Here is a 13008-nt window from a genome sequence, read left to right on the forward strand (position 1 = left end):
TTTTTCGGCAAAAATGGCTCGGCGAGGGGGAATGTGTGACGGCGAACGGCGTTTTTGTTTGGAGACGGCGGCCGGTTTGCGAATTTAGAGGCGCCCCCACCCATCAAACACAAAAACCTGCTTCGTTTGATTGTTTTATTATTTTTTTTTCTTTTCTTTGGATTTGCAAATCGTTTCAGGCACCTCTCCTATAGGAAGATTCTTCGAGCGGACACACAAAATCGTCTGTGTTTGTGGAAATTGCAAAGCACAGTTGAAGGAAAGCTTTGTCATGAAAACAAGTCTTTGTCCTTAACATCGCCTTGAATTCCCACACAACAGAGAAAAAAAAAAAAGCTAAAAATCGAACAAAATTTACACGTTTCATCGGACGAACCAAAAGACCCGACGCGATCAGACAAAACACAATATTCCGTGAACTGGGGAGTAGGCAATTTTGGCCCACACAGAGCGACAGAGTACAAATTGCTCTACGGGGAACGGCCGAATAGCTACAATCATAAGTAGACGACACACCAAAAGACCCCCCACACGTACATTGTTCAGTGAAGAAGTAGAGAGCGCGTACGCGCGCGCATCTGGTGCGCGCATGTCTTTCCAGGAAATGACGCGCTGCTCGGACACAAACATCCGCCACAGCGGCCCAACGGCTAGGCAAAGGCGCAGGCCGAGAGAGCATGCAGAAGAAAACGGAGGAAACATTTCGCGAGAAAATTCGAACCCACACACACACACAGACACAGGGTTTGTGACAAAATCGCCAATCAAATCAACAAAGTACAGGGATTGCCGCATCTGGCGACGAACCCTTGGTGTTATGAACATTTATAATCGATTTTCGCACGAAAAAGGGGATCGCACAGCTTTCAATGTGTGTAGGTGTATTCTTCTTTAGGCAAAACAGTGCAACGGTGTGCTGAATGTCTCTGGCGTGGCAGAGATACCTTCGCCTCTAAATAATGTTATGGCCCGCACACGCCAAATGTCTGAGAAGCTAGGAACATCCCTTTTCAGCACACGCACACACACATACAGACGCGACAATGTTTGGATAAGCCAGAAGTTTTCCAATCGTTAATGCAAACACGCTTGGGAAGGGTTTTTTTTCCTTTTTTGCTACCAATTTCTTGTACTCCGCGTGTGCACTTTTCTCAGACCAACAAGAGACACGCTGATCTTCATCGTCTAGACACACACACACACACACACACACACACACACACACACGCACAAGCATTGTACACACGCGTGTTGGAGAATATTCTGCACTTCTGGTACACATCTGGACTGAAAGGGGGGGGGGGGGGGGATGAATAAACGCCGCCGGGCAGCAAGACATCCCCCACAAAACAGGAAACGGGACCACACTTGCAAAAACAAACTACACCGCAACGAAAAAAAAAGGGGGTTCGTCTTCTGCTTTAGGCTGCGGCCAGTTTTGAAGTTGGATGATTTTTTTTAATACAGGGACTTTGAGCGTATTGGCCACATTGGCCTCTTAGCAATGTTAGAAGAGATTTTTTTTTCAATTATTCTAATTAATGCCCTTTTCCGTTCCCGTGCGCAACAATCGAAACGTAAAAAGGGCGCTCTTACAGGGTTTTCCAGGGGGTCTCATAATTGTGGGACACTTCCTTGACTCTTTCCTATTAGAAGTGAACTTCATATGTTGGAAATAGGACTCTTGGACCCTTTTCGGGACAGGCTCGTTGAAAATTCCTATTGGCTTTGTGCAACAAGGGTGCTAGAGAGTCCAATTCCCATTACCATAAGTGCATTTAATGGAAGAAAGAGTCAAAATAAAGTGTCCCACAGCTATGAAAACTCCTGGAAAACCCTATAGATTAAGAAGAAAACAAAAATCCTAACAAATCCCCAAACATTGCACGCACTTTGCCCAGCAGGAGCCTTTTTATTCACTACTAATCCCGTTTGACGAACCAATTCCTTCCTTTTTCCTAGTAAAACAAATCGTACTTTTCCCAAATACGGGGTTTTTTAGGCGTTTTCATAGTTTTGGGACACTTCTTGGACTCTTTCCTGCAGGAAGTGAATTTCATACAACGGGAAATTAGACTCTACGGCACCCTTTTTGGACAGTCTAGTTGGAAATTTCTATTGGATTTGTTCCAACAAGGATGCTGTAGAGTCAAATTCCCATTACATTAAGCTCATTTCGCATAAGAAGGAATCAATAAAGTGTTCCTATGAGAACTCCGGGAAAACCATGTAACCAATAACATGAAAGAAAAACACAAAAACAAAAAACACAAAAATGATAAAAATTAGACATGTTCCTATGATCCTAGCCACTTTACCTCTCCCCCGGGGCGGCACCTCCCGTGCGGCGGCACACCAATCGTTAGCAGCCCCGGGCCTTGGGGGGAAAAACTTCCCTTCCCCGCGCGCGATGACCGTTGAGACTCTCTTGTGAGACTCTCCCGCCGCGAGTCGTCGCGTCGTCAGAGTCCGGAAAATTTCAGGATGTTTTTGCTTCAATTGTGTTGTTGCCGATGGAGTTTTCTTTTTCTTTTCTTCTGCTTTTGGGTTGATAAGTTGACGGTTGGTGGTTTTCTTTTTGGTGTTGCTTGTGAGTGTCGGCGGGGCGAGCAGGTACCAAGAAACAGCGCAGCGTTTACTTTGGATGTTGTTGTTGTGGTGGTTGTTGCTGGTGTTGTTTGGTGCTGGGTGTGCACAAGTTTGCCCCAAACACGAACACGGATTTCTGAACCAACAATACAATGCCGGCAATTTTGCACACACTCACACACACACACACACGCAATCACACACCGAAATGCAGGGGTTCCACACAGGGGCACACACATAAACACACACGCACACAAACACTTTCCTCCTCCCCCAGGAAAAGCAGACCCTGGACACCGGATCACAGTGGTGACGGTGGCGCGGGGAAAAGAATATCCACACCATGCACAGCGACAGACGGCGACACTCCACACATGCGTTTTTCGGCGGCGGCTCGCACCGCGCCAGCGACCGCGGAAGAAAGCCCTCCCGGCGGGAAAGATGGGTGGGGGGCTGGGAAAACGTTTGGCTTTTTTGCGGGCACAACTTTTACAGCAAAGATGAAAGATAATGGCGCGGCGCACGACACGCACACCCGCCGCCCGCGCACCACACGCACCCCACCGCACCGGGGGACAAAAACAGGGATTTGGTAACTGTGCGCGCACGCGGCTTGAGCAATTTCGGGGCCGGCGCGATGATTTTGCGCGCGCTTGTGGTTCGCAAACTTCTTTTACCCTTTTGGGGGGGGGGGGGGTTGTTTGCTACAGCATCACCATCACACTCTTATACACGTACACAAACACACGCACATACAAACACATGTACACGCACAGGAAGCGAGGGGGCGATGGGGGGGGGGGGACACACGTGAAAACAGACGGTTTTTGTTCCCCCGGCGCCCGGTTTGTGATTTTTTTTTTTTTGCAAATTTAAAGCCGCGACAAAACCAAAACCCCCAAAAAACCGCACAGGAGGGGAGCTGGAGGAGCTGGCTTCACCCCGTCCCCCTTTGTAGTAGTGTGTACTTCGGGGGTTGTGCACCACGGGAAAAGGGTTTTAGTGGGATTTAGTGGTTTGCGAGTTAGATTCCGGTTGCCCTGTCCGATTCGATTTTGGCAGCACTCGCGCTCTCTCTCCGCGCGCGCTCGTGTGTGTGTGTGTATGTATGGTTTCCTTTTCCTTTGGGCCGGTTCTTTTCTTTTTCGTTTGTTTTGAGCGGGGGCTGCCTTGCTCGCAGAGGGGGCCAACTTACTGCCGGGCCCGCGGACGATCGGCTCGGGACTGACAGCTGAAGCCGCTCGCGGATCGCGTGGTTGCGCGCAGCCAGATTAGAGCGTGTTCGTACGTGTGTGTGTGTGTGTGTTTGCTTGTTTGTGTGCGTTGGGTACGCAGTGGCGACCCCCCCCCTCCCCTCTCGCAAAACGCGCGATAGGGTGGCCGGCGCTCACGCTGAGCGCAGCAGGCCATCTCGCTCTGGCATCGGCTTTTGCAAGATGTGTCAGTTGCCTGCGGGGTGGGAGGTGGGAATACATCCCGGTCTGCTCCAGAATTTTGGCACAATTGCGCAAAAGAGAGGGAGAGAGAGAGAGAGGGAGAGAGAGAGAGAGTGAGAGCGGGCGCATGAAATCGTGTTTGAGAGAGTGCGGGCGCTGTGCGAAACAGTGGGTGGTTTGGGAGGTTTGCCATCTTTTGCGCACTGGTGCGAACGAGATGGAACGTTAAAAGGAGAGCCGGCAACCGGTACGCAGGGCGAGATTGCGCTGCGCCGGGAGAAAGAGAGAACGGCATGCGCTCTCTCTTGCCTCGGGCGCTCGGCATGTGTGCGCCGACCGATTAGAGAGCGGCAGGGGTTAGCAAATTTGAGCGTTTGGCGATGATGCAGGGAATAGAAGGAAAGGGAAAATGAATAAAAAATCCACACTCCAGCGACCAAGACAATCAAAATGCACATTATGGTGTGTGATGCGATTTGTACATTTTTGTGAGCTTTTGCATCTTTTTTTTTCATTGTTTGCCCATTTTTGCATTATGTTTACAAATCAAGAGCGGGCAGGGTCAGGGCTTTACAACTAAATATCATATCATATCATATCTTCAGTGAAGTTATTTACTAAATTATTGGCATTTGAAAGATCACTTAAAACCGGTTTGCTTGTTCTATGGGGTCAAAAACACACGGGGATCATACGAGAGAGTGTTGCGCTTAATTAAGGCGCCCTTAGTTTATAAACCACGGAGGCTTAATACCTTAATGAATAATAACATATATATTCTTGAATTAGATGACACATAAAATCTGCAATAGGAGTCACAAAATTACTTGGCAAACCCTGCAAGTACCGAACCAACCCAATTGACATTTTCGAGCACGAATAATCGGGAATTCGAGCAAATTCCCTTCAACTGGAGCCTTAAACTTCCCTTAAACTGCACCAGTTTAAGGGAATTTGGAAAAAGTCCTTTAAAATCAAATGTGATGCGGCTTTTTCGTTACTTTCTTCTAGATTCGCTCGGAAATGATGTTTCCTTGTCGTTATAGTTGGTCATATACTTATTTTATTCTTAAATAATACTCATTTCTTATAGAATAAGGACACGCAAAATTAGCATTTATTTTTAATAAAAAAAAAACATAGCTATGAATGAAAAACGTGCTGGACGGCTTCGTCCATCCTTAGATGAACGTCTAATTTACGAACACACCAAATCTTGGCGCTTTCAAACCAACTTAATCACTCACAAATCCACAATTTGAAGCGTATCGAGTACTAATCGAGCAGATATGAGAAAACAATTTCGAAAAATGTCACTTGGGATTAGAAAACAATTTCGAGCAAATGTCACTTGGGAAGTATCGAAACCAAAACCAGGATTGTTATTTTAGATTTTATATCATTTGCGTGATTTTATTTTTTATGTTTAGATTTTATATCGTCATATCAAGTATCCGTTTTTACTCGTGATTAAAACTATGCATTTTGGGTATATAATATACTCCCAGGACATTATGCTAAATGTACTATTTTACTGTACAAACAATTATTGGGGTATAATTGTGTATCTGGAGTTTCATAATTTGATGATTTTTGTGTGTGTGAAAAATCATTTAAAAATACCTGTATTTTATTGAATTTTCACTCGATAACAAAATGGACCCATCCTGAATTAATCGATCAAGTTTGTATCCTTTTTCTACTGCCTGATCATATCAAATCTTTATAAAAATACACCCGCCTGTTTAACATTCGCAGCTCAGGTGTTCAGCAGCAGGCAAACATGTACAAACCATTCTTCCCCATCCCGTCCAATCTGCTAATATTGAGCAGGTCGTAAACAGAATAAATAGAAGAAGAAGAAAAAAACTCCCAGTGCTACGATTGAAGTCCATCGGTTATCAAAGTACGGTATGCTGGAATTTTGTGCTGGGAGTCCCCGAAAAGTAACGCAAACAAAATCGGATCCACTTCAAACCTAGCGCGAGGAGTTCTTAGAAGAATTGCCAACGCCGGTCGTCCGCACACGGCGCGACAGTGGTTATCGCACGTTCGTGGAATACGTTCCCCACAAACAATCATTTTCTCAACACCGTAGATTCTTTGAACACACGGACGATTGTCATTTGACTCGTAATTTATTGTGGCCAGTTCAAGAATGCGCCTGTACAGGAGTTGATGCGTGTTCGCCCGCTTTTGGGACTAAAGTTGAAGCAGTGCAACGAAGGCTGCAAAATCATCACAACTGTGTACTTGCTGGCTCACCACGAACATCTGGCAATGGGCAGCGATTGCTAGATTGGCTGCCCCTGCCTCTGTTGCTGCTGATGCTGCTGCTGCTGCTGCTCTCCCAAACGCAGGTCAGAACCAATGAGCTTAGAGCGAGAGAGAGAGAGAGAGAGAGCTAGAGAGAGCTCCCAACGCGCGCGTTCAATTGCGAATCCCGTACGCACACACTTGCGAGCGCACATCCCGCTTGTATGTAATGTACACACTATCAACACGGCACCTTGCCCGAGCGCGACAAAAAGTGCCGGTAATGCCCAAACGGTGTGTATTTAGCTTCAACCCGCTTCCCGGCCCAATCACCCCTTTTATTCAACCGCCTCCCCCCCCCCCCCCTCTCCGCGCCACACTCTGTCGACCGCCAAAACCTGTCTCCCTTCATCAACGCACGTCACTTGTCGCTTTGCACGTGTGTGACGCCATTCTCTTTTGCGCGATCGCTGCGGATTCATCAAGATCGCGAACGCTTCTCTCGCTCCGCGTTGTCCATTTCTCTCTTTTTCTCTCTCTCTCTCTTTCGCGTGCGCGCGCTTTCCAATCGCTCTCCCTCTTTTTTACTCTTCCGTACTTGCGCTGCTACACAACTGTTCTCTCCTGTCTGCCACCGGGTGGGGGGGGGGTGCGCAAACATTCTTTATCATGCGCGTATCAATATTCGATACTGTTCTCTAATTAACCTCTAATTTTCGTACCATCTCTTTCCGCACTCGCTCGCGCGTTAGTGCTCTGGGCAAGCGATGGATTTTTTGTTTGTTTAAAAGAGTTACCCTCGTTCAGGCACGACTCTGTCTGTCTTGCTTTCTTTCAGCCCGCGTGCCCTTCGAGCGTCACGAGTGAGCGGATTAGATTGCAAAAAATAAAATAATACACACATCAACCTATCGCGATGATATAAGGCACACACACACACACACATGCACACATTTAAAGGTTATGTCGCTGCTTCATCGTTTCTTTTTTTTTTTTTTTTTTTTGGTGGGTTTTGTTAGCTTGTTTCACCTCTTTCAGGGATCTCCCACTCTACATCTCATTCCAAATTGCGCTTTTTTTTTTCGCTTCGTTTTATTTTGATAAGCGTCATCCCCACACACAAACGGATCGTCTATCCTGCTCGCTCGTGTGTGCTCCCCGCAAACACACACACACACACACACACATCACCACCTCACAGGGCAGTTGACAACGTGTGTTTTTTTTTTTTGTTGCTCGGCGGGGGTTTGAGCGCAGGACGCAAGCGAGAGCAGGGGACGCCGCACACCACGCACTGTTCGCATCAAGCGTTTTTTTTTTGTCGGTTGTTTTTGCAAACACGCAATTTGGTTGCATCGATTTTGTTTCGTTTTCAATCGGTGTCTGCTGTTAAAATTTGACGCTCCGGGTCCCGGTCGTGTGTGGCGGAGGAGGGATAAAACGGTTGCTTGGGGGGGGCGGAAACCGGAGTGGATGTACGAATTGCGCGTGTTGGTAAATGGCGTGCGCAAGCGAGAGCCCTACGGTTTCGGTGGTTGGTGCAAGGGGCAACCAAATCACTCGCCACACACTGGCAAGCAGATCGCACCGACGTCAAACCCGATCTCTCGCACACAGCGAGAGAAGGGCGATAACGGCCGGTGATTAGAAGGCACCAGTCCCCAAGCATCACCGCACGCACACGGCGAGTGGGACCCTTTCTGCGGGCAATCGCACATCCAGCCGATTAGCAACCGATCGGCAACTAATTGGGCGCTAATTGGTAGTTGCATTAGTGGTTGAATTAGAACACTAGCCGGTGCGGGATAAAGAGCGATAACGCGCCGCTCGCTACACTAGGTGGGCAGGTTTTGTTGTTTTTTTTTTTTCCTGTGGGAACTCGCAACCCTTTTATCTTCTTGGTCACCCTTCACCAGTAAGCTAACGCGGCACCGTAAACTATACTGTCCCCCTTTCCGCCAAGCTTGGCAAACTTCCGGTGAATGTTGCGGCTGCAGACGAAAACGTTGTAATTGTTTAACCTTCTGGAAACCGCGCGAACAGGCCGAATAATCTGCGTGGAACGTGGAGGAAGGCGAAGGAGGAAGAGGAGAAGGGTGGAGGAGGAGGTGGAGTTGTAAAATTTCGACAATGGTCATTTCGCGTTCACCCACCGCCCGGCATCGCCGTCAAGAAAATGAGAAAGATGGACGTGTTGAGGAGGAGGAGGAGGAGGAGGAGGAGGGGGGTGGGGGGGGAAGGGGTATATATATATATTTCACTTGGCTAAATCTGTCCCGTTTGCTTTCTCGTTTATATTTGCTTCGCCCACTCAGCTGGCGAAGGCGGGGGAGGGGGGGGATAGAGATGGACTCATCCTTAGGCTTGCGAAAGAGCCCCTGCCTGCCTGGGTGTTTGGCGAAGCAAAGGGTGAAACCAAAAATCACCAAAAAAAAAAAAAAAAACCCCACCCCGCCGGTGGTCCCTCCGAGGCGTCCCTTGCGCGGCAACCGGTGCACACAGTGCCGGGAGATCCACACCGATCCATTTCAATTCAGCCTCGGTAAAGCAGCCAAAAACAAAGGCAACAAAAACAAAAAATCACGCACAACTCTCACACACACACACACATCGTCCACCCCTCCCGATCAAATCGAAAGCCACCGAAAGCGCCCGAAATGAGTTCGCCAAAGAGCGACAGGGGGCGGTTTGAACCAAAAAAAAAAAAAAAAAGGGAACGCGAGCAAAGTGTGAACACACGCGGAGTACAGTTGGCGGGGGGGGGGGGGGAGAGGAAGCGGGGCAGCGGCACAAGAGAAAGAAAACGGCCCAAAATCCGCACACCAACCACCATCCGTTGCCCTTTCTACCAACCAGTCTCTTCAAAAAAAAAAAAACAAAACAAAACACAGCGAAAAAAAAAAAATCTGCAGCTTTCGGTCATTTGATCCGATTCATCAGTGTTTGTGTGTCGTGTGTGTGCACGGGCAGGCGCGCGCGCTATTTTGTTTCTTCCATCTTCTTCTTCACGACCACGGTTTGATTCAATTTTTGTTTCTTGTTATATCCCCCCCACCCTCCCCCCTTCCCATGACAATCTTTTGCCATTTTTTTTTGAGACAAAAAAAAAGACTTCTTCCTCTCGTTTGCGCACAATTTTGCGCCCTTCTAACTTGGCCGAAACAAGATCCACCCGCGTCAACCAACCAACAACACAAAACGGACAGTGTGCCATGGCCCAAGTGCCCGAGAGACAAAGAAAAGAGCCCCCAAACGACAAAGAAACACAGCAAGCAAAAGTAAAAGGGTACAGCAAGCAAACGCAATCGTTATCGTGTGTGTGTGTGTGTGTGTGTGTGTGTGTGGGCGAGGGTTTGTTGGGTCTTAGAAAACTGATTAAAATTGCGCGTCCAGCGCAACCGAACCGGAACCCGCAGGGGCTAAAGGGAGAGGGGATGGGGGGGGGGCACAAGAGCGTTTTTTGGGCTCCCAAAAAAACCCACCAAACCAATGAATCACCCGCGGCGGGCCCTGACGGGGGTGAGCGCATTTATTTTATTTCGCCTTTTTTTTTTCATTTGCTGTTTTTTGCTTTTTTTTTTTTGCTTGCCTGCCGGTGCTAGCGAGGTCGTTTTTATTTTCGCTGCTTGGGGAATGCCGCGGTGCGGTGGTGTGTGCGCGCGCCGCCTAGTATTGGTGGGGGTCGACCGTCGCCGGGCCCTAATTTAGAACGATCTCTCGTGCGCTCACGCGACATTCAATGAAGTGTGCGGCAAGTGTGTGTGGTGATAGAGTGTGCAAAAAAAAAAACACACACACACACACACACTCAACTAAAGAGCCTCCTCGCACAAACACATACGAGCGCGGGAAGGAGCGAAATAGAACATTGCATATTTGTGCCGCTGTGTGCCCGTGCACACACTGTTGCTCTTGTGCAGCACGGCTGCTGCGCCAAACGCGCCAACACAACACGTGGCCGGCCGGAAAAAAATAGCGCTGTGGTGAGAGACGCAACAAAAAAAAAAAAATGCGCAGACGTTTGCAGTTCATCTTGAAATGGGAGATTACGGGTGTTTGAGGAGATCCTTGCTTGAGGCACGCGCTTGGGGTTAGTTCGTTACCGTTTCGCGGATTCCAGGGGTTAGAAAATGCAAATTTGACGCTTTCGATTGAGTGAGAGAGGAGAGGATTAAAATAGGCTCCTGCTTTCTCTCTCACTCTCTCTCTCTCTCTCTCTCTCTCTCTCTCTCTCTCCCTCTATCTCGGTTTTTTTTTAAATTTTGCATCGCAACACTCTCAGCGCTGCTAAACGACCAAATCTCTAACTAATTAGAGACGACACAAACCGTTTACAGCGAAGGGAAAGAGAGCGATAATGCATTGTAATACAAATCCACCCATACAAAACCTTTTCCCTTGATAGATCACGCTCTCTGGCAGAAAAGAGAGAGAGAAAAAAAAGATAATAACATGACAAGCACGACAGCAAAGAAAACCAACTCCGCTAGGAAAACGGTGCGACGAAAGGTCTTCGCACTGGATGGCCCTTCGCCCCTTTCGCCCCAAAACCCGGCCCGGCCCAGCCAAAGGAAGCAGTATGATGACCCAGCAGACGACAGAACAGAAGAGCAAACTCCAAAAAAAAAAAAAAAAAGAGGTACAAGAACACCTTGGGAGGAAGAAAAAGAAGAGCGAAAGATATCAAATAAAACTATCACCCTTAGCTTCAGCCCCACCACCACCCCTCCCACTCAAATAAGCTAAACACACACACACACACGACGTACAATGAGAAAGGGACAGAAAAAAAAATAGCACACCACCCCTCCCAAAAAAACCTCAACACACACACACACACACACACACACACACACACACACACACACACACACACACACACACACACACACAAAATTAAATAAAAAATCCGCAACGCACACAACGACGCGAGAACAACAACAGCAGCAGCAAAATGGCACAAACGGGCATGACATAACCCTACCGAACAATACACACACACACACACGAGTGACCAGAAAGAAGAGGAGGAGAAGGAAGAAGAAGAAGAAGAGATAGAAAACGGTCCGAAACGGTTGTGGATACAAATATACCGAAATTGGCTCATCGCTCTCCGGCAAACCACCCTCTCCCTTTCCTCCTCCTCCTTCTCCTCCTTCTAGCCTATCTAGCATTCAACAGCCGCCGGGCGGTAAAGGGCACTATCCCGGTGTGTATTTGTGTATTTGGAGGGGGGCAGGGGGTGGAGATGAGGGGTTCTGCAATGTGGCAGGGAAGCTGGGAGCGCGAATTCTGAGACAGTGTTGGTTTGGGGGATTTTTTTTGGGTCGGTGGGGGGGGGGGGGTGAGGGATGGTTTGGGACCCTCGACACCTTACCCTTCAAATTGCGTGTGCGCGCGCGGCCCTAGGAGTGTCCGACACAAGAGAGAGAGAGATAGAGAGCGAGAGAGAGAGAGAGAGAGAGAGAGAGAGAGAGAGAGCGTGAGAGGTTCCTCGCTTACGTCGTGGCAGTTTTTTCTTCTTCATCTCCCGTGTTTGCTTCTTAGTTAAAGTTTTGGGTTGTTTAGTCCTATTCCACCACCCCTTGCCCGAGCTCGCCTCCACTGACCCTAATTGGTGTGAGTGTCAATTTTTCGACCCCCCCCCCTTGCGTCACACCCCCTTTTCGCTATTTGCTAGAGATCGTTGAGCCTGAGACGCGCAAAATGCGTCTGTATGTTTGTGTGTGTGTGTGTGTGTGTGTGCGCCCGCAAAAAGGGAAGCCAAGGGAGAGCGGGAACGGAGATGCTGCCACTAGGGCGGGGAGGAATAGGTTACATGCGGGTTTGTTAGACCGCGGGTGGCGGGGTGCTGATGTTGTTCTTTCTTGGTTTCGAATTTGAACGCCGGCAAAAAGCACACTGTTGCCGTCACTGCATTGCACACCTTTTTTTTTATTACTTTTTCTTTACTACGGAGAGAGAGAGAGAGGGAGAGAGAAGATGGTGTCTAGATTTCTTTTTTCGCATTTCGCATTTGCTGCGAGGTTTCGCTCTCTCGCTCTCCAAAGTAACCTTTTTTTTTTTGGCAAAACCCTTCCCGAAACCAACACCAGACACCGAACCGAACTGGACCTTGCGGCACGCACACCGGGCAGGGGGTAAGGAGGGAGGCGCTCGGTGCCGTGGGCTCGCATCGCAAGATAACGGAGGTTCCTGTTCCGAAGGGCAAGGTGGCGACGATGGGAGGGAGTGTTTAGGCGAGAGTGAGCGTCAGTTAGAAGAGAAATCATGTGTTTGCTTCCTTCGCTCCGTTGGCGGCGCATCGCCAACCGTGGAGCAACCTCCCAGGCATACCGTGCCGATATTTTATAGGTTGAGCGAATTTTTCGACCCTCCCCCTCCGGCTCCTCCTTCTCCTTGGGTGCTAATTGTGCTACATTGAATGATTTAGAAGCGCGAAAAGGTTGTCCCCCTTTTTGGCTTTGGCCGTTCGCCGCCTGCCCCGTCCACTTGACCGCACTGAGTCATTGCTGGTGCTCGCTGCCGGGCGTCCCACGCTCTCCCAAAGCTCGATCGAAATCGATGTCACCCGGCGCCGATCGGACGCCCGGACGGAAAGGACCGCGGCACGGACCGCACCGTGGTGGAGACGGAGACGGCATCGAAAATGGAAAGCGGGCGGCTAGCGCGAAGGTCACACCGAACTTTTCCACCGACATCTCTCTCAACCTGCAACCCCCCTGTT

At 48.9% G+C, this 13008-nt stretch overlaps 1 protein-coding gene across 11 annotated transcripts in view; it reads right to left on the minus strand.

Moving 5' to 3' along the window:
* LOC120906755 (broad-complex core protein isoforms 1/2/3/4/5) overlaps positions 1-13008 on the minus strand; it is an 88563-nt gene that overhangs the window by 31329 nt on the left and 44226 nt on the right. The window contains exon 1 of one of the 11 annotated variants that reach the window (XM_040318687.1): positions 2319-3302. The exons of the other annotated variants lie outside the window; for them this stretch is intronic. The gene's annotated coding sequence lies outside the window, so the exon portion shown is untranslated. Of the gene's footprint in view, positions 1-2318; positions 3303-13008 lie in introns of those variants that run through there. 11 annotated transcript variants of the gene reach the window in all.

This window comes from Anopheles arabiensis, chromosome X, assembly GCF_016920715.1.
Source record: "Anopheles arabiensis isolate DONGOLA chromosome X, AaraD3, whole genome shotgun sequence".
NCBI lineage: Eukaryota > Metazoa > Arthropoda > Insecta > Diptera > Culicidae > Anopheles > Anopheles arabiensis.